The following is a 24,688-nucleotide window of genomic DNA, read 5'->3' on the forward strand; positions in this document are numbered from 1 at the left end:
GTGAGGTTTCTGTAGGTCTCCACCATCACATCTTTGTAGAGATTCTTCTGGGAAGGATTCAGCAAAGTCCATTCTTTCCAAGTGAAGTTGACATGCACATCATCATAGGTCACTGCGTTCTAAAATTCCATACATGTGTACAACAGAAAGTATGATTTTGACAACACTGTAAATATATACTTCTTTGACAGTATAGTCATAGAATTCTGGTGCTCCCCATACTTATTCAATGACATAGACATCGTCACTTTAGAAGCAATCTGAATACGAAGTTCACCATTGTCATTTATGAACCCGTTGAATGGGATATCATTTTGCAAGAGAAAGGCCTATTAACCAACAATGAAAGATATATAAACAGATCAACAGTACAGAGTACAGATAAGAGAGATTATATGTATGATTAATTTCTAACTACAAAAAAGAAAAATATGATGAAAAAGCTGGATGCATTGAGTCCTCTAATCCAAGGATTCAGAAGGCAGAGGCATGTATGTCTATCTGTCACTGAGTTGAATACCAGCCTAGTCCACACAATCACTTCTATGGCAGCCAGAAATACATGTTAAATACCTCTTTCACATGATAAAAATCAATCAAACATAAAATTTAGAAATAACTCATAGTCTATTGCTGAAGTTTCTACAAAAGTTATGCATTCATTTCAACTCTTTATTCATCAACCAGAAATCTGAAGCATCCCAATTTAAACTGAAACATAAATAAGATTTTACTAAAAGGCACTGTGTGTTTAAAAAGTTACAAATGGACAATTGAAAATAATAACAATTAATATGCTGATTACAAATAATGAACACAGAGCAAGAAAGATGGATCAACAGTAAAGAGTCCTCCTGGTGTTGCTTGCTTGTGGACTCAAGGACTTCCATGAAGGATCATATCTATCCATTATTTCAAGGTCAAGGTTTCTAGTATCATTTTTTTTTGATCAATGTAAGGACCAGGTACTCACATGGTGCATATCCACGCATACAGGTTAAATACTCCTTTTAAAATACAAATTAAAAACAAACAAAACAGGCAGAAAGAAGGTTATGCACCTGCAATCCAATGACTCAAAAGACACAGGCAGTATTAATGTCATGAATACATTGCCATCCTGGGAAAAATAATGATACACTCTGTAAAATATAAAATATAAGATATGGGTGAAGTTCACTACAACAGCATATGCTTGATAAAAACAAAACCATCATACAACAATATAAAAACAAAAAAGTCAGGAATGCTGGCCCACCTTTAATCCCAGCACTTGGGAGTCAGAGTCAGAGGTTCTCTGAGTTTGAAGCCAACCTGGTATATAGCACTACTTTCAGGAGAGCTAGGGCTACACCCACAAACTTTGTCATCAAAAATGAACAAACAAAAATATAAACAGTAGGCTACCAAACCACCTTAGGCCCAAATAGCAGCTAATTCTACTGAATCATGTGTGATTTAGTGATAGAGTTTATGATGGTAGGGAAGTTATGACAGCAAAAGAAAGCTGACGGATTAGTTTCAACCCCAAGACAGTAGGCACAAAGAACAGGAAATGGGTTGAGGCTATAGAAACACATATTGTGGGATTCCCTTCTGGATGTTGTGATTATCATTGTTTAATAAAGAAACTGCTTTGGGACTATAACAGAGCTTTAGGACAAATCTAAGGTGGGTTGGGAAAACTAAACTGAATGCTGGGAGGATGAAAGTGGAGTCAGAGAGAAGTCATGGAGCCCTACCTGAGACAGATGCTGAGAACTTTACCTCATAAGTCACAGTCACATAGCAATACACAAATTAACAGAAATGCCGGGTGTGGTGGTGCACGCCTGTAGTCCCAGCTACTCGGAGGCTGAGACAGGAGGATCGCTTGAGTCCAGGAGTTCTGGGCTGTAGTGCGCTATGTTGATTGGGTGTCCGCACTAAGTTCGGCATCAATATGGTGACCTCCATGTAGCGGGGGACCACCAGGTTGCCTATGGAGGGGTGAACCGGCCCAGGTCAGAAACGGAGCAGGTCAAAACTCCCGTGCTGATCAGTAGTGGGATGGCGCCTGTGAATAGCCACTGCACTCCAGCCTGGGCAACATAGCGAGACCCCGTCTCTAAAAAAAAATAAAAAAATAAAAAAATAAAAAATAAAAAAATAAAAAAAAACAAATTAACAGAAATTGATTAAATTAATAAGTGTCAACCAATAAGAAGCTAGAGCTAATGGGCTAAGCAGTGATTTATTAATACAGTTTCTGTGTGGTTATTTTCAGGCTGAGAAGCTGGGAACTAACGAGTGGCTTCCCATAACAAACTGGTGCCCATGTGGCCAACTAAAGTTCCCTTAAAATCTTAGAGAGCTTGGAAAGGAATTCTAGACAGTAAAAAAAAGGAAGTTTAGTCACATTTATTTCCCCAAATAGGATTTGCTTACTGGTGACATGCTACAGCACCTTTAAGAGAGGTTTTCCTGATTTAGAGGTAGCATAAAAAAATGTTCCACCATTTTGAAATGCTGGCTTTCTGGGCTATGCTGTCAGGGCCAACTCTGACTCCTTCTGGAGGACCAGCTATGGGGTCTGTGAGAAGATTGTTAATGGCAACTTAGATCCCATGTATGCCTGAAAATTGGGTAATGTACATGGTTCTCAGAGGCAGCAAATGTGCCTCTGCCGTGTTGGTCTGTGTTGAGCAAGCAGGCACAGCTTAAGTTCATAAGAAGTGTTTAGCATTTTAAGAAGCACTCCAGAACAGGAAAGAATTACAGCTGCACAATAATACAAATTCATACATAAAAGACCTCTAAATGAAAAACAGTGTGTTTAAAAAATGTACATAGGCCTGGGAGAAAGAGTAAAAATAATAGAGAGTTATAAAAAGAAGTAAATGGTTTATAAACAATCAAATGAAGACTTTAAAAATACATAGTACAGACAATCATAAAGGAGTAAAAAGATAATAAAATAAGTAGTAAAAAGTAATAGAATAAAAACAAATAAGCCACATAAAAATGGACTATATACAGAGGTTCTGGATTATGTATTTTATTGTGTTTTCTTTGAATTTTTTGACTGTAAAGGAGTTAAATAACCAACACATATACTTTAAAGGTAGCATGTCTTCAGAATTTGGGTCTAAGAATTTGTTGCTTTGGAAAAAGAGGTTTTGTTTTTGTTACCACAGAAGATGAGAACCTGTGGAATCATTCCAGACTAATGTGGCTTGATGAAGACCAAACAAAAGGTTGCATGAATCCCCCAAAAATTACTTCACAAAATTAAAAGCAGGAAGCAGTTTGGAGAGAACTATACCCATATTCCCAAATACAATTCATAAATGTTTCTTTACATTTAAAGGGGGATATGCTATAGAAATCTGCAATGGTATGGATCTTGATTTATTGATATAAATTTAAGGTCAATTGTATTATGTGTATTTCTGCACTTGATTAAGGTATTGTATGTGTGCACCTCATTTAAACATGTAATATATAATTACCAAAGAGGTAGAGAGTCATCTATGATAGCAATACTCAAGTTTATACTAATGTTAGTTAGGTTTTCTAGATGTACAGAGATGTATTTCAAATAGGGATTCTTCAAATCTTTCAGAGACTTTCAGAATATGGCATCTAAAATGTTTTAAGACATTAAGACTTTTCATGACAATGAAACACATCTGCTCCTTGTGGCACCAGTCTATTTTGAGAGGATGATGAAAATAGAAGACCCTAGTGAGTACTCCCAGTAATCAAGAGTATAAAGGCTGAACTAGCCATCTTCTGTAACCACATAAAGCTCCCAGTGGGACTGGGACACCAAGTCAACTACAAAACCATTCAACCCACACTTGTATGACCTGCAAGATATGCTGGGGCACTGATGACTCAGAGCTTCCTTAGTGGCCAATAAATGACTGGTCTAACTTGAAGCCCATGCTGTGAGAGGAAGCCCATAACTGACACTGCCTAGATGGTAAGGAACTAGAGCTCAAATGGTTCAGAGAACAAGGGTAGACCAAATACAGCTGACCAGAAAAAAATATCAATAAAATGATTCTTAACTATTTCCTGCTATAATCATAGGTTGGTACTTGGCCTACTTGTTATTAAAGAGGCTTCTTCCAGGGTCTGATAGAAGCCCATGAAGAGATCCCTAACCAAATATTAGCTTGAGTTCTAGGAATCTTGTAGAAGGAGGGTGTGAGTATTGGAGCATTCAGTGGTTGAGGAAATAAAGAGAACATAGCCCACACAATCAAGTAGGACATATAGTGGCTCAAAGAAGCTGATGTAGCAATTCAAGAGTTTTCATGGCTGCATACATGCTATGGTTGTTTACTTTGGGATGATAGTGAATCTCCTAACTGTAGGAGTCATGGTGTCTCTGACTTTTTTGTCTGTTCTTAGGACCCTTTTACTTCTATTGCATTATGTTGTCTAGCCTTGAAAGAAGAGTTCCTGCCTAGTTCAGGAGGTCTGCACTTCTGCACCTTTTTTTTTCAAGGGAAAAGGAAGCAGTGGAACTGGGAGAATGGGGATTTGGTGGGGGAGGAACTGGAATGAGTAGAGGAAAAGGAGAATTCAATCAGGATATATAGTATGAAAGAAGAATAAATACAAATAAAATAAAACTGCATTTAGTCTAAGTTCAATGATCCTCATAATCTGTAGCACCCCAAACATCACAAATGTCCAAAGTCTCTTCTGACACTTAAGACAGTCTCTTGACTGTCACATGTTGTAAATAAAAAATTAATAAATATTTACAACATATAATGGCACAGGACATATTCCCATTCATAAAAATAGGAATATGACTGTGTTATACCTCCCAACTTAGGCAGACTCATGTGTATGTCACACCAGTCAGAAGAACAAATAGGCAGACCAAAAGCCTATAAAATTTTCACACTCCCTGCATTCCCATAGACACAATCCTCCAGCAACTCTACAGCTGCTACTCCCAAACTATGTAACCACACCTATATCAGATGCATAGCCTCTGCTCAAATGCAGGCCACATCCGCCAAAAAACAGGTAGGAAAATTCAGGTAAAGACTCTGCTGGATCAGAACCTATGCCACTTACCAGAAATTCACTGAGGTTTGGCTATATACTTCCTCCATTCTTTTAATAATCCCAACACTATCCCCAATCCCACTTCCCTCCTCTTCTCTGTGCTGTAGCCTTCAACTTGGGTGGAGACCCACATACTGTCTGCAAGAAGTCTATGTAGGGCTCCTTCCAACTGACCTTTCTCATTCTCTCAATCCCCCTCAACACTATCTCCAAGTTGCCTACTCTCTCCTCCCCTTTCAGGCCCAAACATGGGCAGACATTCCCTTCTGGATAAAAAGCTACACCATCTGTAAGATTTCCAGCCCTAACTTGGGATGAGAGGCCCTGTTCAACCATAGGCCACATAAAGCAGAAAACTAGAGAGCAAATAGAAACCAAGGAGCAAAACACCCATGCAACAAAGACAAATTGAGAAATTGGTACCTAGGCCCACAAATACCTCAAAGACTAATACCTGGTCACCAGCATAAAAACACAATCAACAACAGCCAAAGCCATAAGTCACTACCAGATTCCAACAATCCTACTATTGCAAGTCCTGAATATTCCAACCCAGTTGAAGCACAATTAAGACCAACTTTATAAAGATAACAAAAGTCCTTAAAGACAAAGTAAATGAATTCCTTAAAAAAAGCAGAAAAAGGATAAATGAACTATTGGAGGAAATTAATAAACCACTTAAAGAAAGCCAAAATGTAAACAAAGAAACAGTTGACAGAAATGAATGAATCTGTTCAAGACCTAAAATAGAAATAGGAGCAATTAAAATATATGAACTGAAGAAATTGTGAAAATGAAAACCTATGTAATCAAATAAGACCTACAGAGGCATGCTTCACCAAAAGAAAATAAGACATTCAACAGAGAATTTCAGACTTTAAAAGCATGATCAAAGAAATACATATATTTGTTAAAGAAAATGTTAAACCAAAAATTTTCTGAAAGATAACATTCAGGAAATCTGAAACACTAAGAAAAGACCAATACAAAGAATAATAGGAAATGGAGGAAAAGAATCTCACCCCAAAGGCATAGAAAAAAAATTCAAACAATTTCATAGTCAAAATCTTTCCTAACTAAAATGACACAGGAGAACGCAGGCCACAGAATCAACTAAGTAGGGCTCATAGGAGCTCATAGAGACTGAAACAGCAATCATGGAGCCCACAGAAGTTTGCACCAGGTCCACTGGATATATGTTATCATTGTGTAGCTTGGTGTTTTTGTGCAACTCCTAACAGTGGGAGTGGGGGTTGTCTCTGATTCTTCTGCCTGCTCTTGGAACCCTTTTCCTTCTACTGGGTTGACTGATCTAGTCTTTGATATGTGCCTATCATATCAACTTGCTATGTATGGCTTTATTGATATCTCTGGGATCTGTTCTATTCTGAAGGGAAATAAAGATTCAGTGGATCTGATGGAGAAGGGTGAAGTGGAGAGGACTGAAGGGAATGGAGGGAGGGGAAACTGCAGTTGGGATAGATTATAAGAAAAGTGATGCGTGATGTCCTTCTGTATAAGTGTTACTTTTATTGGTTAATGAATAAAGCTGCTTTGGCCTATGGCAAGGCAGGATATAGCCAGGCTGGAAGAGATATAGAGAGACAGTGGACAGAGTCTAAGAGATGCCATGTACCTGCCTAAGCAGAAAAACACCCCAGAAGCTTATCAGTAGGCTACAGCCTCATGGTGATATAGAGATTAATAAACATGGATTAAGATGAGAGAGCTAGTTAATAAGAAGCCTGAGCTAATAGGCCAAACAGTTCTCCATGGCAGATATCTCATAGCTTGGGTATCTTGATATCCTATCATCTAAAAATACAGCTCTGTCTTCATCTTCACAGCTTCATGAAATGAACTATCACAGTGTCCTCACTAAGTTTTTGATTGCCAAACATAGACAGATGCAACAGTGCTAAATTGAAACTAAAGAGGAAGAATCTATGATCTATACATTTTGCTTCTTTCTTTTATCCAGAAAAAAATACAACATGGGTCACCCCCATAATTTGGCTTCTAAGTTATTATGGATGATACCATGGTTGGATCAGAGTTCCAGCAGCATCTGCATGAAGTAGCTTCCTCAGATTAGGAATCAAGTTGCCTATTCCTTTGAGAAATTGAAGACTTAGATAGGTGGAATCTTACCCTAATTTACCTTCCTAGGCTTCAAATGAGAAGAAGGACCTCCTATTTAATGGTTCTAAACTACTTGAAATTTTCTCCCTCTTTCACCACAAGACTCCCATTTCAATCCTCCTAGTGTTGTTTTTCTCCACAAAACAGACTTTTCATTTCTTTCTATACGACTTTTTTCCTGCTGTAGACCTAAATAAATCATCAAAAATAAACACCCAACAGAATCAATACTTTGCTGAAGAAACCACCCAATTACTTTTGAATTTTGCCTTACTCAATTTCTCAGTGAATGGAAAAACATTGGAGTGATTTGGGAACAAAATATTATACAAATGACCCACAGATAAATTTTTCATGAAGTCTATTTCCCACTGAAATACTATAAACTCAAGCACCACTGTGTGCATTACTTTCAACACCCCCCCCATATTCCTAGTCCTACAAGAATAGTTAATTAAGATCTATGTATAGTTTTCTATGGCTTTTGCCATCTAAAGTCCTAATATCTTCCACATTCTACCAAGCAAAAAAAAAAATCACTTTTTGTGTACCACATTTTGACCTAATTTGTTCATTTCTTGCTGTGATTAAATTCTCTAAATAAAAGTATATGAGGTAAATAAACAGGTTTGTTTGATTGATATTTCCAGATCACAACCCACAATTGTGGAAGCTTAGGATAGAAACTCCAGTTAGGAACTGAAGACAAGAGACACAGGGAAAAATGCTTACTGAACTTTCCTCTTGTTTAGTCAATCTCTCATGTTCAGCAAGCTTTCTGATCCCTCTCAGTCCCATTTGCTTATGGTATTGAAACCATCAGTGGAAGAGAATCGTCTTCCCACACCAATCCTCAATCAACACAAACATATTAAGTAGCAATTTTGACCTGGGCAAAGACTTAATTGATGTTCTCTCAGATGACTCTAATCTATATCAAGTTAAAACTTGAAGCTAATTAAGGTAGAGATGATAAAAGTTGAGAAGGTTTTTTAAACACAAAATCAATATATTAACCATATCAAACATGAAGAACTGGAAAACACAGACAGGTCAAGAAATGAGGAAAAATAAGCCTCTAAGACCAAAAGGAGAAAACTAACACTGTCTCTCCCCAGAAACTTCCTAAACCAAGAAATGCTTAGGGACCTCATAATATAGTAAATTTTCTGAAAAATAATGATGAAGATCTATCATTTTCTAGAGAAATAACAATAAATTTAGATGATAATTAATAAAATCAACAATATAGATGGTATCATAGGCAGAGCAAGACAGGCCTACAAATACATAACATGGTTCCTTAAACAAGAATAACAAGTTACAAACGAAAATTAAATAAGAAGACATCACTGGCCCGCAGTCATCCTGTGCACTCTAGTTCTCTCCTTTGCTGATAATAGAAAATGGATTGAGGAAAGCTGTTCCACCAAAACTGGAGAAATTTGTACAAAATTTTCAGATATTTTAACTTTATAAAAAAGTTTTAATAACTAAAAGAATCTCATTCTCTTATAAAAAATTATATTCATTAAGATCACTTAGGCATCATCTTGTTTCCTATGACTGAAGATTGCCTGTAAGTCTGCTTCAAAGGGAGGAAATAAAAATTTTTTTCAAACCAAATGCAACATAATAAATTTTTTAAAGAAACAGTGTATGATTTGTATTATACACCTTAAGCAACTTGTTTTGCTTTAATTGTTTTATGAGTCACAAAGATTTTTGAAAGGAAGTTTATCCCCACAGTACATATGGTATAGGTTTATGTGTGAGAAAGAATGTCTTCCATGTGTATACAGGTGACATATAAGGAAGGAGACTGTCACATCCCCTGAATCTGGAGAAACAGGTGAATCTGAGCCTCCCAAATTGGAAATTGGGATATGGACAAGCCTAATCATTTCAAGTCATTGAAAAAGTCTTAAAATATAGACTGGCATGAGCTGAGCAACACTTTAGCTATATCACTCTGCTTATCTATGGGAGAAAAAGCTTTTACAAACTTATAAAGCTACTATGAAAATCAAAATGGCAGTTCCTCAGAAAATTGGGAATAGATCTACCCCAGGATGCTGTTGTACCAGTCTTAGGCATATATCCACAGATGATCCATCCTGTAGTTAGTTTCCTACTGTTTGGCTCTTTAGGGAGCCCATCACCCAGCTCCCAAATAAATCACTTGGAGGATTATTCCTACCTAAGAACACCCAGCCTTAGCTTGGTTCTTGTCAGCTTTTCTTAATTTAAATTATTCTATCTAACTTTTGCCTTTGGGCTTTTATCTTTATTCTCTACACCTTTCTTTACTTCTTACTCTGTGGCTAACAGTGAAGCTGGGTGGCTGGTCCCCGACATTCTCCTCCGTCTCTTCTTGGTCCTCAATCCTTCTCTCTTTCTTTTTTTATTGATTCTCTCTGCCTGGCCTCCCAACCAATCCCTTTCCTGCCTAACTATTGGCCACTCAGATGTTTATTAGATCAATCAGGTGTCTTAGGCAGGCAAAGTGACACAGCTTCACAGAGTTAAAACAAATATTCCACAGCATAAATGGATGTAACACATATTCAATTAATTTCCTTTTTGTCTAAATAAAAAATGAAAGGTTATGACTTTTAACTTTCTCCACAGCTGCCATTTCCTTTTCATTAGTATCAAAAAATTAAAGTTAATAAACTACTGTGTAATTTCTATCTAGGTGTCTTCATATTCCTTTCTGTTTATTAAGTATATCTTTTAGGAGGACAGATGAAACATTAACTAATTAATTGTTACCAATAAAAATTGGGAGTCTGATATCAGGAGTAAAAACCCAAAAGATCAGAGAAACAGTGGAAAAGCCACCAGTGAATCTTTCTTTCCCATTCCTCTATCCAAAAAAGATCAAGATCCTCTCTCAGCCCAACCTTACTACTTCTAGTCTCCTATGTATCCACAGTCCTCCAAACCTCTATGACATCTTTTGGTCAGTAAATAGCTAAACTCTGTTCTCTGACCCCAAACATGCTTTCATCAAAATATGATCAAAATATCACAGAACACCCTGCAACCTCTCATATATCTCACTCTTGCTACTTCCACACCCCTATGCAGTTCTCCAGGGCAGATGTCCCATAGCTTGGGTGTCTCAACATCCTGTGGTCTGAAATGTGACCCAGTTTTATCTCCACCACTTCATGTAATGAACTCTCACAATCTCTTCTTTACTGAGGCTCTGACTCTGCCAAACATACATGGGCAAAATAGTGATGATATGATCACAAAAGAAGAATCCATGACCTTTATATTTTGCATTTTTTTGTTTTCTGAATCAGTATGACATAGGTAATACTGCCAAGATTTGATGGACCCTACCAAACTTGGACCAAATTTGCTGCAAGTTTTATAGGATGTTGCCCCTGGGACAAGGAATTACTTTGTGTACTCCTAAGAGTTAAGGGTTTAGTTAGATGCAGTCTTACACTTGGAGCATGTTCCTAGGCTTCAAATGTACAGCCTGGCTCTTCCCTTTAATGGTGCTAAAATCCTTGACAAACTAACTCTGCATTGTTTTAACCACTGGACTGCCATCTGAAAGTACCTAGTATTGTTGTTCTTATCAAAACACACTTCTGATGTGCGATATCACTCTGAATACTGCAAATATGAGTTGCTTTTATTGGTTGATAAAGCTGTTTTAGTCTATGACAGGGCAGAATATAGCTAGCTAGGAAATCCAAACAGATACAGAGAGAAAGCAGGTGAAGTCAAGGAGACACCAAGAGCTGCAGGAGGAACAAGATGGGAGGTAACAAGTCATGAATCAGGTAACAAAGCAGAAATATACAAAGTATTGGTTAATTTAACTGTAACAGTTAGCTAGTAATAGTCTGAGTCATTGGCTAAATATTTATAATTAATATAAGCCTCTGAATCGTTATTTGGGAGCTGGCAGATTGGAGGAAAACTTGCAGCTACACTTGTCATCTCTTTCTTCTTGTTTTGCGCTGTAGACCTGAATGAGTCATAGTAATAATCATCTAATTGTAGCAGTATTTTGTACAGGAAATCAGTTTATTCCTTTGTAATTCTGCCTATGCACTTTTTCAGGACATGGAGAGAATAAGAAAGATTAGCACAAAAATATCACACAAATGATCTCTAGATAATTTTTTCATGAAGTCTTCTAAGTACCTGTGCTTGTGTACCAAGCTAAGATCACCTGATGGTGCCATAAGGAATTAAGCCAGACTTTGGCTAGAAAGGCCACAACAAGACAAGGCTGTGACTGTATTATTGAGAACACTCACAGTTTTTATTTCTCAAAAACAGAAGATAATGGTAATTTCTATGATCAATACAGTCGTAGCTTTCAGGATGATGTTGAATTCCACTCTGTGTACAAGCTGTCAATATGTTTTTATTCCCATTGGTTAAAAAAAATGCTTTGGGCTTATGGCAGCAAATAATAGAGCAAGGTGGGAATTCTAAGCAGAGATAGGGGAGAAAAGAAGGCAGAGTCAGGGAGATGACATGTAGCCACTGAAGGAGACAGATGCTGTACCTTACTGGCAAGTCACAATCATGTGGTGATACACTGATTAATAGAAATAGGTTAATTTAAAATGTGTTGATTAATAAAAGCCAAAGCTATTGGGGAAGCAGTGTTGCAATCAATGTAGTTTCTGTGCAATTATTTCTGGGCAGTCAGGAAACAAACAAACAGCCTCTGTCAACAAAATGGTGTCAAAATTAGGTAACTACATCAACATAAAATCTGAGAGAGTTTTTTTAAAATCTAGACATAAAAGAACAGAGTTAAGCAAGACTTCTTGGTTGCCACATATTTTTCCAGATGGGTTTTGTTAACTGTCAGCAAGCAAGGGTGCCACAGCTCCTATGAGAGAGGTTTTCCTGACTCAGCATTGGCAACAAAGGATGCACAGCTTCTTAAGGGAAGGGCTTCCTGGTTTGTGCTGGCACAAATGGCTCTGACTGTTTTGGGAGATACTGCACTTAAATTATGTCTGTGTATAGCATGGTACAGATTGCTTAAAGGAGACATAGACATGCCATGTCCCTGAGGCTGGGGCAGAGCTGGCAATAAAAAACCTGTCATGTTCGACTAAGTAGAGCAAGCAGGCAGGGCTGAGGAGTAGGTCCTAGCCATGCCTGTTCAGCACTTTTAAAGAAATGTCTTCTGTTCAGTAAATAATTACAAATATACAATAGAAAACCCAGATTCAGATAAAAAAGACCTGTAAATGGGTCACAGTATATAAATGTATGGAAGTTTGGGAGAGAGAAGACAGTTATAAATTAAAAGAGTAAAGAAAAATAAGCCATGTAAAGATGGGAAAGACACAGACAGTCTAGATTCTGTATATTATTGTGTTTTCTTTGAGTTTTTGACTGTGAATGAGCTAGGTACAGAGAAGTATTTTGTAGTGAGGGGCTGCAGGCAGGCCTGCTTTTCATCCTGCCCGGCTCCCGCACAGCTAGCTTAGCCCCAGAAATAATAAGACACAAGTTATATTCATTTAAACACTGCCTGGCCCATTATCTCTAGAGAGTTAGTTACTGACTAACTCTCATATCTTGATATTAACCCATTTCTAATAATCTCGTGGTAGCACCACGAGGTAGTGGCTTACCGGAAAAGATTCAGCATGTCTGACCTAGTGGCTGGCTCCATGGTGTCTGGCTCATAGCCCCCTTCCCAGCATTTTGTTCTGTTTACTCCGCCTACCTAATTTTCTGTCCTATCAAGGGGCCAAGGCAGTCTCTTTATTGACCAATGAAAATAACACAATAGACAGATAACCCTCCTCCATCAGTATTTCATTGTACAGGCAGCTAAGCCAAACCAACATAAATATTTTAAAGGTATCTTGACTTTAAAATTTGTATCTAAGGATATGTTGCTTTAGAAAGGAGGTTCTGCTTTTGTTTCTACAGAGTATGAGAACCTGTGGATTCCTTCCAGTATAAGGTGGTTGGATGTACCAAGATCCCCTGATGGGTCTCCATGAACCCTCAAAAATGCTTCACCCAACTAAAAGCAGAGAGCAGTTTGGAGAGAACTACTTCAAAATTCCCAAATATTGGTTATAAAAGTTTGTTTACATTAAAAGGAGATATGATATAAAGATAATACTTCGCATTTGTATATATTTTGGTCTATTGATACAAATTTAAGGTCACTTCTGTTAAATAAATATGTGCTCTTGTTTAAGTTATTAAATTTGTTCAGTTCATTTAAAGATGCACAGCTTGGTATTGGCATAAGAACAGAGAAGTCGACCTATGGAATCGAGTAGAAAACCCGGATATTAACCCACAAACCTATGAACACCTGATTTTCAACAAGGGAGCTAAAAGTATACAATGGAAGAAGGAAAGCATCTTTAACAAATGGTGCTGGCATAACTGGATGTCAACCTGTAGAAGAATGAAAGAAGACCCATATCTATCACCATGCACAAAACTCAAGTCCAAATGGATTAAAGACATCAACATTAATCTAAACCACTTTGAACCAGATAGAAGAGAAAGTGGGAAGTAGTCTACAAGACATGGACACAGGAGACCAATTCCTAAGTAGAACCCCAGTAGCAGAGACAATAAGAGAATCAATGAATAATGGGACCTACTGAAACTGAGAAGCTTCTGTAAAGCAAAGGACACCGTCAGTAAGACAAAAAGGCTACCTTCTGACTGGGAGAAGATCTTCACCAACTCCTCATCAGACAAAGGTCTGATCTCCAAAATATACAAAGAACTCAAGAAACTAGACACTAAAACACTAATTATCCCAATTAAAAAATGGGGTACTGAACTGAACAGAGAATTCACAACAGATGAACTTTGAATGGCCAAAAGACACTTAAAGTCATGCTTAACCTCCTTAGCGATCAGGGAAATGCAAATCAAAACAACTTTGAGATAACATCTTACACCTGTCAGAATAGCTAAAGTCAAAAACACCAATGATAGCCTATGCTGGAGAGGATGTGGAGTGAGGGGAACACTCATCCATTGCTGGTGGGAATGCAAACTTGTGCAGCCACTGTAGAAATCAGTGTAGCGGTTTCTCAGGAAACTGGGAGTCAACCTCCCTCAGGACCCAGCAATTCCACTCTTGGGAATATACCCAAAAGATGCCCTATCATACTACAAAAGCATTTGTTCAACTATGTTCATAGCTGCACTATTTGTAATAGCCAGAACATGGAAACAACCTAGGTGCCCCTCAATAGAAGAATGGTTAAAGAAGGTGTGGAACAAATACACATTAGGGTTTTACTCAGCAGTGAAAAACAATGACATCTTGAATTTTGCATGCAAATGGATGGAAATAGAAAATGCTTTACTGAGTGAGGTAACCCAGACCCAAAAAGAGGAATATGGTATGTACTCACTCATAAGTAGATTCTAACCATAGCTAAAGGTCTTTGAGCCTATAATTCACGATCCTAGAGAAGCTAAAAAAGGTGAACCCAAAGAAAATCATATAGTAATCCTTCTGGATATTGGAAGTAGACAAGATTGCCAGGCATACTTGGGTGTACAGGGGGTTGGGGGGTGAAAGTAAGAGGAGATGGTTAGAGAGAAGGGAGAGCGGGAGGATTGGGAATGGCTTGGGGGAATGGGATGGGGAGGGAAAGGAAGGATGGATATGGGAGCAGGGAAGTATATATCTCAACTAAAAGAGCCATTTTAGGGTTTGCAAGATAATTGATTCTAAAGGGGTTCTTAGGGCCAAGGATAGGTCCCCAGATTGTTCCCTGGGCAGCAGAGGAGAGGGTGCCTGAACTGGCCTTGGTCCATAACCATATGATGAATATTTTGCATAGAACCTTCATCTGGCGATGAATGGAGATAGAGACAGAGACACATATTGGAACACTGGACTTAACTCCCTAGGTCCAAAGGAAAAGCAGAAGGAGGGAGAACGTGAGCAAGGAAGGCAGGATCAGAGGGAACCTTCATCCGATGATGGATGGAGATAGAGACGGAGACCCACATTGGAGCACTGGACTGAGCCCCCAAGGTCTAAATGAGGAGCAGAAGGAGGGAGAACATGAACAAGGAAGTCAGGACTGAGAGGGATGCCTTCACCCACTGATACAATGGGAATGATCTAATGAGAGCTCACCAAGGTCAGCTGGACTGGGACTGAATGAGCATGTGATCAAACTGGATTCTCTGAATGTGGCTGACATGGGGGCTGACTGAGAAGCCATTGACAATGGCACTGGGTCTAGTTTCGTCTGCATTTACTGGCTTTTTAGGATCCTAGTCTGTTTGGATGCTCACCTTCCTAGACCTGGAGGGAGGGGGAAGGAACTTGAACTTCCCATAGGGCAGTAAACCTTGACTGCTCTTAGGACTGGAGAGGGAGGAGGAGAGGGAGTGGGGGGAATGGGAGGGTATGGAAAAGAGGGGAGGAAGTGGAAATTTTATAAAAAAAATAAATAAGAAAACTTTAAAAAAAAAGATGCAATGTATAACTAAATACAAATTAATAGATAGTCATTTAATATAATGGTTAAACTTGCAGTCATGTTAGTTAGGTTTTCTAGATGTACACAGATATATTTCATATGGATAGGTATTCTTCAAATCTTTCAAAGACATACAGAATATGGCATTTTAAATGTTTTAAAAGCTTAGACTTTTTCATGATAGTGTGACATGTCTCCTTCTGGTAGTACCAATTATTTCAGAGAGGTTGAGAGGTTGATGAGCATTGAAGAAACTCATTATGGAATTTACCTTCAATGTGACAAGGCTAGACATTTGGGCATGAAACTGCTCTTGCCTGGATTGCTTGATGGTATGTTGTATAAATTGGACATGCAGGACCTAAAAATGACTGATAAAGTTGCTTAAAGAGGATGAAACATTTCCTGCCTCATGAAAGAGTCTGCTAGACATTCTGCAGGACAAAGAAAAAAAGTAAATAAGAAACTGCCAATACAGGTGGAACTGTCTTTGAATGTTTCTGCTTCATGGATAAGTCTGCCAGACACTATGAGCCTGTAGACTGAAGACAGATGCCCCAATGTATTCATCTTTGGGTGATTGTCCAGGCAGCAAGATGTCTTTATTAATTATAGAGTATTGGAGGTACATATAATTACTTAGGTAATATATATCCTTCTGGAGTCTTTGATAGAGTTGTAGAAAGACAGTTTTATACTTATAAAAGATACATTAGATATAAAACTTTAGACTCACAAAGATAGAATAGATGAAAAGTATTTTCCTTAATATACATAATTTCCATAATATACATGGACAAAATATTGTAACTATAATTCTTGCTTGATAATTGTTTTGTTATATGTAATTTTGCTAAATCAAAGTTAAAACCTTCCTTTTATTAAGATAAAAAAAAGGGGAGGTGATATGCGATTCCCCTCTGAATGCTGTGAATATGTTTTTATTCCCATTGGTTAACATAAGTACTGCTTTGGGCCTATGGCAGCACAGAATAGAACAAGGTGGGAATTCCAAGCAGAAATAGAAGACAAAAGAAGGCAGAGTCAGGGAGATGCCATGTAGCCACTGAAGGAGACAGATGCTGGATGGAACCTTACTGGCAGGCCACAGCCATGTGGCAATACACAGATTGATAAAAATGGCTTAATTTAAGATGGGAAAATTACATAATAAGCCTAAGCTATTGGATATGCAGTCTTATAATTAATACAATTTCTGTATAGTTATTACAAGTCTGGGCAGAGGGGAAATGAACAAGCATTCTCTGTCTATACCAGGATATAATGAAGTTTACAAGCTATACAACATACACAAGACTAGTATCTAAGTTCAATTGTACTATTAAGCCTTCATGATTCCTTGACTACTAAGGGATCATACAAAGAAGCACAAATCAGTCTCAGTGCTTTACTGCCTGAGGGAATGCAACAGTCTGTCAGGAACTGGGAGGTATATTGTGATCCAGGAATCACGGACTTTAACCTGAAAAACCTATGATACAGGTCTCTCAAGCCAGTTGGGCCAACTCCATGGTTCCCTGAAGAGCCTACTGTCCACTAATATCCTATGACCTTGATCTCCACTGTCTGTCATTACTCTCAACATTCCCATCTTCTAGGTTCTACAAGAAAAGCTGATTAAGCTATTTGTCCAGTTTTCTGATATCTTGAGCATTCTTCTCAGAGTCAACATTCCCAGGTCTTTCACAGCAACAAAATCCACTTTGAGTCCCATTTTTGTTCTAACTTTCTTCTCCGTTGCTGTTATTAAATTATGCAATCACAAGCAACTCAGGTAATGAACATGTTTATTTGTTTGTTAACCCTATTTCACAATTCCTCGTTATGACAGCTTAGGATAGATACTCAAACTAATAACTAAAGGCAAAACATATGGAAACATTGTTTTCTGGCTTTTTCTCTTCCTTTGTCTCTGTCATGTGCTCAGCTAGCACTCCTATCTATTCCAGGGCTGCTTGTTCAGAGATACTGCCAACTCAGTGGAAGAACCTTCCTATATCAATCAAAATCAACACAATCTCTCTCAGATACCTTAATCAGGTATTCTGATCTAGGCATATTCTCAACTGGTATTATCTCAGATCACTCTAAGCTATGTCTTGCTGATAGCTGAGGCTAATTAGAAGAAAGAGATAATAATACACAAGAAGTTTTTAAACATGATTAGTACATTGCCTTTAGATCTTTAAGCAGCAAAAACACAAACATGAACATATATATGCCAGGAAATGAAAAGAGGCAAACATCTAAGATAAAGAAGAGAAAACTAAAACTGTCTCTCCACAGAAACTTCCAAACAAACAAAAACTCAAGGAACTCATAACATGAGAAACCTGAAAACAAAATTGGTGAAACCATTATTTTCCAGAAAATGAGCAAAAAACTTAAATAACAATTAATAAAATCAATAACATAAAAGGGTAGCACTGACAAACAGCAACACAAAGACACATTATGGTCCTTTAAATAAAAACTACAAGATTCTAACCAAAATAAAACTCTAAGAAATCACTTACCAGCACTCATCCTATACACTTCAGTTCTTTATCTTTTACCAATAATAGATAATGGCCAGGTGAGGAGGGTTGTTCCACCAAAATTGGAGAGATTCACTTGAAACCTTCTCATGTCTTAACTTTGTAGAAAATAATTTTGACTACTAAAAAACATCTCATTATCTTACAATAAAGAAAAGTATGTCTGTTAGAATCACTTAGACACCAATATGCTACCCTTGATTGATGTTTGCCTGTATGTCTGCAATTAGAGTGAGGAAATGAAAACATTTTAAAACAAGATGCAAGATAACAGATTTTTAAAGAATCAGTGTACACCTAAAGCAACTTGTTTTACTCTAATTGCTTCATAAGTCACAAGCACTTTTGAAAACAAGTTTACTGCTATTTTTGCATATATTTGTACAAGAGTGAAAATTTCTTTCATATGTATAAAGTAACACAAAAAAGAGGGGTTCAGATGCCCTGGATCTGAAATGGTAGACTTATGAGCCTCACAATTTAAGTGTGGGTATCTGAACTCAGGTCACCTCCAAAATGAATATGTGCTGAGCCACCTGCCAACATCCATAATATTGTTTATCCAATAAACCAAAAGTCTCTCACAGATTAACAACAAGAGCAACAAAACCTAAAGAAGTAAAGAAGTAAATAAATGATCCTTGGAAACATGATGCATCAATATAAAGATGATGTGTGTGTTAAATTTGCTCCATAAATGGATAACAGTACAATGACAATTCCCAACAATTTATAACAGAAAAGCTGATTAAAAAGCTACATTCATATTGAAGCACACAGAGTAATCAATGGGATTATGAAAAATAGTACACAGACTGAGATAATATGACTTCCTTCTGGGAAGCGGTGGCACACACCTTTAATCTCAGCACTCAGGAGGCAGAGATAGGAGAATCTCTGTGAGATTGAAGCCAGCCTGGTCTATAGAGTGAGTTCCAGGACAGGTTCCAAAGCTACAGAGGAACCCTGTCTTGGGAAAAAAATAGTACCACAAAGCTGATCAATCAAGAATGTGTATGATATTTGGGAAAGAATAAAGAGAATGGAGAGAAAGCCAAGAACAAAGGCAGGAAAATACAGCCAGCTATTAATCAAAAGACCAAAGGAAACTTAGGAAACGTGTGATTTTGACCAATGTTATCCAGCTACCTATGATTCTATGTATATAGAAATTAAATAAAGACTTCACAATTTTCCCAAAATTACCTCAAAGTGACCCTTAAATGGTTGTTTCAGACCCTGTTTCAGACCTTCCAGCTATAGGTATTTCTTCCAGAGAGACCCCATGCTCTAGAGCCCTCTCTACAAAAAGAGATGATCTCCTGCTATGGTTCTGCAGCCCCTTAGACCTCCTTGTATTTTCAGGAAAACCCAGCCCCACTGATGCCCAATCCCAAAACAATGTAAAATAATTTCTGCTTGCTATCACATGGATTATAGCACAAGACATAGATTCTGCCCTATCTACCTGCCCAACACCATACACACCTAAGAAACCTCTGCAGCTCAGAAACTCTCTTTGTTGCCAGGAACTAAACATCAATGAATCACACCATTGCAGATGGTGGTAGCAGAAACTTAGAAACATTTAAATCATGCATTGCTAAATCAACATCACTGTAGTTCTACCAGCTTATAAACTACTTGCAACATTTATAAGACAAACTTGAAATTAGACTGCAGTATTCAGAACTTCTAGAAACTGGATTATCAGTTTTCAAATCTGTCTTCCCACTGCACACCAAAAGCATAACTCTGAGTGTACACTAGACAGTGAGATTACAAGCATAATATGTTACCATGCCAGAGCTGTAGAGTCTCCTTCTCCCCAGGAAATCCATACACAGGGAGGCTCAGAGGACAAGGAGCACTGCCTAGGTCATTAAATAGAGCAACAGAACCACAGCCTGGCACATGGTCCATCCAAATCCAAGCAGAAATGACAGATCAAAAGACATTCTCTGCACACCCTACACTCACTATGGCATAGCTTGTGGTCTTCCTTAAAACTCATTACAACAAAAATAGAGAAGAATCCTGGAAAGAACCTGCCATCTACCTGCCACTTTTATTTCTGCTTGCTAAAATTTTCCAGAGTCCCTCACTGGCTAAAGCCACCATGATGTGCCTCAGAACATTATCAGCTCCTCTAAAAAGTGATCAGAGATCAAATGACTCAGACAGCACAGTACTTCCTGCTCTGCCCTCCCAGCCCAAAAGAGAAGGTCTTAGTCCAGAAAGTTTGTACTTTAGTACACATTCATCAAATTTCCTAGAGCACACCATGTTCCTCATCCAAAGCACATGGTCCTTTGTATGCACATTCCATTACACACCCAATGTCAGTGCAGCCAACCCATCACTTCATACCTGGGAAATCCTGCAGCCAAACATGGGTCACAATTACAACGGTTGTTAAAGAAAAACAGGGCATGAATTAGAAGATATTACGGGGTCATGATAAGGCTTGGGGACAGATAAGAGAATGTGGTTATGATATAGTTATAATCTCAAAAAATAATTTTAAAAAGTTGAAACAGGATATATGGCTATGTGCTTCAGAAACAAGGGATTTATATTAGAGCACATCAAAGATTTCTCAAACCTTTTATCTCAGGGTGTATATTTAAAACCAGTAAAATAACAGCCCTGTTAGACAGGGCCACATATTACACAGATCTATTTTGGTTGAACTACAGTAACTATAGCTATTTGGTTTCATGATAAGTTCAGTTCTTTATGCAGATTCTTTATTGCCTGGTCTGTGGATATCAAAAGATGACCATCAGGACATTTGTGGAGCACCTAAAATTGATTACCTGGTTCTGCAATGCTAATCTCAACTACTGTTGATGTAGGAAAGTTCTCAACCACTGTTCTTTCTCTCCCTTTCTGCACTGTGAATCTACTAGCTTCAAGCTTGACCTGTGTACTCACCCTCTTCATCTATAATCATACACTGAGAGTCAGAGAGACTGGAGGTCACTCATCACCTGGTTAATTTTTCCTTCTCACTGACCAGTCAAGGTCCAGTCCTGAAGAAGTTGAAGGACTACCTACCCAACACTAGGCAGCAGAGACAGGAATAGGTTTTCAAAGCATTTCTCAATTACATAGTGTGAGGCAACAATATTACAAGCTCATAGTCTCCTGCACTCTCAACAAAGCTCAGAGGCCAAAGGCCACACCCAGGTAACCACAAAGAACAATAGAACCTGTCTGACTCATGGCTCATCCCTATCCAAGCAGCTCTGACAGCTCAGCCAACCTGCTCTTCTTGGTCTGGGGACAATTGCTCCTACATTCACCATGGCATGGCTTGTGCTCCTTCTTACAGCTCCCAAGAGCAGAACAAGAGAATCCTGGAAAGAACCTGGAAACTACCTCTGGTGTTCCTAATTACCAACCAGAGTCTCTCTAGGACCACCGAACTGGGCTTACATTAGCAGTTACCCTACTGGGCAAGCAGAGATTGAATGTCTCAAAAAGCAAACATCTTCCCGGTTTGTCCTTTCATATTATAGTCAGACAAGACCGTAATCTGGGAAATTTGTAGTTTAATAAAATCTTCCATTCTCCCAGAGTACTTCCTGTTCCTCCTCCAAGGCACCGGGTCCTGTGTGTGGTCTGTGGACCCATGAAATTGTCAGACAGGACATTTATGGAACATCTAAAATTGATCACCTTACTACTCACAGCTAATATCAACTACCATCACAGCAGGGAAGCAAGAGCCCATCCTTTGTCAGTTGTGACTACACTGGCTTTACAGTTAGACAGTGAACTCATTTCTAACATGGGTCCCACATCATTTGTAAATTCACAATAAAATCTAGAGAAATTGGAAGATATTCATTCACTGATCTATTTCTCCTTCACACAGACCAGTAAAGGTCCAGCCTGGTAGGAGTTGCAGGACTGTCTTTCCAGCACTAGGTAGCAGAGGCAGGATTAGGTGTTCACAGCAATTCTCAGTTACATAGTATAACCTGAGCTATAGGAGATATTAATCTAAACCGGTTGTTCTCAATCTTCCCAGTGCTGTGACCCTTTAATACAGTTACTCATGATGTAGTGATCTCCCCACTGATAAAATGATTTTTAATGCTACTTCATAACTATATTTTTGCTACTGTTATGAATGATAATATAAATATCTGTACCACTTTCTGGTGGTCTTAGGTCAGTCCTGCGATAGGTTCATTTGATCCCCCAAAAGGGGTCGTGGCCCACCAGGTTGAGAACCACTACTACAAACTTATATAAATAAATGACTGATGAATAAATAAACAGCACTTAAAAATAGAATGAAATTCAAAAACTGCAAAACACTGGAAAATAGAAACAGATTATACCAGTCATGCCATTGAAGAAAATGAAATCTAAAAAAATGATAACCAATATTTCACTTCTTAAAATGATAAAAATAACTGAACACACAGTGATACTGACTTTGAAACAGAGTAAGCACTTTCCTGATGACTTTGTCCCATGTAAAATGTTAGCTTCTGAGTGCTGTAAGCGGACACATGGAGTTACAGCCAATGGCCTGTGTCACAAACATCTGAACTGACTTCACTATGTCAACCAGGATTGAACATAACTTCATGACAGAGTTCACTAATCGGAAACTAAATACTTAGGAGTTCAAGCTCTCCTCCCTAAACTGTACACCCACCAGTGTCTGTCTTCATTCACAAGGAAGGAATTGATGTACGATGGCAATTACATATTAAGACACTCACTGTGCCCCATCAGGTCCTTCTTTGTAATGGACACCCCTGCAGTACATGGTCTTAAACTTCAGTCTAAGATCTAACTATTGTCCAGTGTGTTTACCCCCTCCAGCGAACACAGTGCACCATTCCTACTTTTCTGGTCTGAAGGGAGAAGCTATGCTCCACATGAAATTCCTTTTATTGTTACTGCAATGAACAGTCGCACTGTATGACTCAAACTGGTAATTTTTGAGCTCGGTAGAGCAGCAAACTTGTAATCTAAGAATGTATGATGGTTATCGAAGAGGATAGCAAGGGCAATGCCCTGTGGGGCTGCAGACAGGATTCAAGTCCACCTCAATGAGCACAGAGGACACTGAGTCACAACTGCTTTCCTAAGAGTTGAAAAATCCAGCTGTTCTAGAATTGTTATACTCTCCTGGGACCCAAGGTTGTGACCCCATAACAGCTCCTGAGTAGGTCACAGGCCTTTGATGGAGAAGTGGGTCTTCTGGTTGTAAATCATGGTTGTCTCATTTGTTACAGGAATGTACCTTAATGGCCGATTAATCCTGGTTAACAATATTTGCAACTCATGATACCAATCTCTTACAGGCATGGTGTGCAAGCTACTCATCTTTGGATATTTGGGATGCAGCCCTCCCTCACTTAAATTCTACTTTGTGTGACTTAATGTCTCCTAAGAAGCAGTAAATACTTATACCATTAATTATATTATCAACTATACTCTTCTACATCACAGTTTACTAGAGGAGCGCTTACTCTACACAGGAGAAACCATTTACAAGGTGCACGAAATTAACTACAGATGGATCCCAAACCTAAATGTTAAAAGTGCAGAACTTCTGAAGACCCAGGAGACTCCAGGAGTCTCCGCGTTTGCCAAATATGGTGATCTCTCTCCACATGCAAAAATATAAGCACGACAGACACTAGCGTCTGCGGCTCCTGATGCTCTGCTCTGTGCATACACAGCCCGGGCAATGAAGGGATTCAGAGGCTGCCAGCAAAGAGCTGCAAGTTTAGAACTACAGAGGCAGGAAGATGCTAAATCTGTCTGCCTGCCGGCTCCCACCCAGTCACCACACCGGCCGGGAGGCTCAGCGGCCGCTCCACCTACTTTAGGGACATTGGCCCCTTGCTAGCCAAGCCCGGCCTCTCCTCCATCAGTGGAGAGCAACCTCTCACTCACCATGGTGCAGCTGTCTAGCTGACACGCTATCTGCCCAGAAGAGAGCCCGAGCCTCAGTGCACGAGACCCTTGCTCGCCAAGCCCAGCCTCTCCTCCATCTGTGGAGAGCAACCTCTCACTCACCATGGTGCAGCTGCCCAGCTGACACTCTATCTGCCTAGAAGAGAGGCCGAACTGCAGTGCACGAGAGAGCTGAACCGGAAGTCTGGCTCCCGGAAGAGCCCTCCCATCTGCCTGGCGGGTCTGCTGGAGGCTCTGATTGGCTGGTGATCTCTTAGTGATGGGACCAGGTAAACAGAAGGAACTCAGCACCATGGTGGAGCACTGATTTCTAATCTGAAGACAGACCTATCCCAGATTGGCTGGAGATTTATGCCAAATTCAACAGCAAGTCTCTTGTTAATGTAAATCAATGGGTTTGGTTTTAAAAGGAAGCATACAATTTCAGGAAATTAACTAAACTAGATGAAAGACCTGGATAAATCCAGATCCCGCTAT

General features: G+C 38.8%; 1 protein-coding gene, 1 long non-coding RNA gene and 1 other non-coding gene across 3 annotated transcripts in view; 1 reads left to right on the forward strand and 2 right to left on the reverse strand.

Moving 5' to 3' along the window:
* The window catches only part of LOC146893730 (uncharacterized), a 133,889-nt gene that overhangs the window by 5,537 nt on the left and 103,664 nt on the right, over positions 1-24,688 (reverse strand). The window lies entirely within an intron of this gene.
* On the reverse strand, positions 659-24,404 carry LOC125396537 (uncharacterized). The gene is made up of 2 exons (XR_015002597.2): positions 24,314-24,404; positions 659-2,107 (listed from the first exon to the last, which is right to left on the reverse strand). It is a non-coding gene; the product is annotated as an uncharacterized LOC125396537 (long non-coding RNA).
* Positions 1,812-2,110, forward strand: LOC146893727 (signal recognition particle RNA). Its single transcript, XR_015002906.2, has one exon.

This window comes from Myodes glareolus, chromosome 8, assembly GCF_982192425.1.
Source record: "Myodes glareolus chromosome 8, mMyoGla1.1, whole genome shotgun sequence".
Lineage (NCBI taxonomy): Eukaryota > Metazoa > Chordata > Mammalia > Rodentia > Cricetidae > Myodes > Myodes glareolus.